The sequence below is a fragment of the Macaca nemestrina genome, chromosome 5, assembly GCF_043159975.1.
Source record: "Macaca nemestrina isolate mMacNem1 chromosome 5, mMacNem.hap1, whole genome shotgun sequence".
In the NCBI taxonomy this organism is placed as follows: Eukaryota; Metazoa; Chordata; class Mammalia; order Primates; family Cercopithecidae; genus Macaca; species Macaca nemestrina.
In genome coordinates, this window is record NC_092129.1 from 157,308,934 (window position 1) to 157,310,805 (window position 1,872).

Sequence of the window (1,872 nt, forward strand, 5' to 3'; positions counted from 1 at the left end):
AGAAATAATGGGGGTGTGGACCGGGCATTGGAGTGGGAATTCCTAGATAAGGAAAGGTATGTGGTCTGTTTAATTAAGGGACTTTAAAATATTTGTTTAAAAAAAAAAAAAAAAACCCGTAGTGCTTTCCAGTAACAAAGTCTACGGCAAATTTGAAGGTGAAAAATGTAAACAATTTTGAGGATGTTTTGGTAGAATTGTGTCCCGCCCCACCCGTCACCAAATTCATGTTGAAACCGTAACTCCCAACAGGCGTTCTTATAAGAAAAGATGGAAATACGTGTATAGAGAGAGAGCATGCGAGAATACAGCGAGAAGGTAAGTGACCATCTGCGAGCCAAGGAGCGAGGCCTCAGGAGAAATCAAAGCTAACAACCCTTCTAGCCTCCAGAACTGAGAACATTTTCTGTGGGTTAAGCCACTGGGTCTGTGATATTTATTATGGCAGCCCTCGCAAACTAGTACAGAGCAGAAGAGTTACAGTATCAAAATAAAATATTTAGGAGGATGCATTTATAAGAATCCGGAAGTTTGAGAGTATAGGAACTGGACCGGACAGGACAGTTTGTCCTGTCAGCTCCTGAGGTCAGGGATGGCTCAGTTTCCTCTGAATCCTCAAAGCCTTCAGGTAGCACAGTACCTGAAATGGAATGTGTCCTCAAGAATTATGTGGTGGGTCTGGGCACCGCACTTTGAGAACACATGATTCAAGGTGTTTGTAGGGAAGTGAGGGATAAAGGGCCAAGGATGCCTTGGAAATCTAGAACATAAATGCCGGGTACACGGCAGACGGTGAATTAACGTTTGTTGAATGGAACAACGAATCTAAAATTCTGTAACTATTTGCTTAACGAATGAGCGTGGTGGTGTGGAGAGGAAAAGGGGAGATTACATGATCTAGAGGGAGAAAGAGCACAACGCACTTTTTGGAAACAAAATCTGCTTTCAAGGTCTGGTTTTGCCCCTTATCAGCTGTGGATTTAGTTCCGCTGAGCCTCAGTTTCATCAGTAAGATGGGAATAATGATGTATAGATTTATGGCAATAAACTGGACTCAATGAAATTATGGGAATAAAATCTTCAATAGGGTTTTTGGAACATAGCGGTGAAGAAAACATGAAGACTCATCATAAAATCAGTTGGTGTATTTTGAGGGGAATATCTCAGGTGACATAAGTGGAAATGCAAATTTAAATTAAGACAGGTTAAGTGTAAACTACAGACGTGTTTGGGAGCTTTTCATTCATTCAACTACGATTTAGTGAGAGCCCGCTATCCCAACTAAGGAAACTGTGGACAGTAAATATTGCCTAATACATCTGAGGGGACGAAGATCCAGATCAATAGAAAATGAGGTCAGGCATAATTGTTCAGTACACTATGACTTCCGAGTGTGAGGTTCTTCCGATGGGCTAAAAAGGAGCCTACGCGTGCCTATTGGAAAGAATCTTGGAGAACTAGCGACCCCGGGCGAAGAAAACTGAAGCCCCAAAATTACCCGCCTGCGGAAAGAAATTAGGAAATTCCTGTAGAATCTGGCGGGGCCCCGCATTTCGTCGCCCTCTTAGCGCAGTGGGCAGCGCGTCAGTCTCATAATCTGAAGGTCCTGAGTTCGAGCCTCAGAGAGGGCAGCTTTTGCAAGTAACGCTTACTTTCCTGGTACCTGTTGTAGCTGTAATTCCCACTCCCTTTACAGCTGGGGTATAATTGCTTCTTTTCTAAAATATCAAGCAAGTGGAATTGCGTCGGGCCCAGAGCTTTCCCACAGTAGCTGTCTATGGGTGCTCGTTTGACACGCGCTCGCGGCTCCGCGCAGTGGCTGTTTCTGGATGAGTCTGGAGACTCCGCCTGCAGTCCTGTGCTGGCTCCACC

General features: G+C 44.4%; 1 non-coding gene across 1 annotated transcript; it reads left to right on the forward strand.

Moving 5' to 3' along the window:
- The first annotated feature begins 1,558 nt into the window (after positions 1-1,558).
- Positions 1,559-1,631, forward strand: TRNAM-CAU (transfer RNA methionine (anticodon CAU)). The gene has a single exon. It is a non-coding gene; the product is annotated as a tRNA-Met (tRNA).
- Positions 1,632-1,872: the final 241 nt, after the last annotated feature.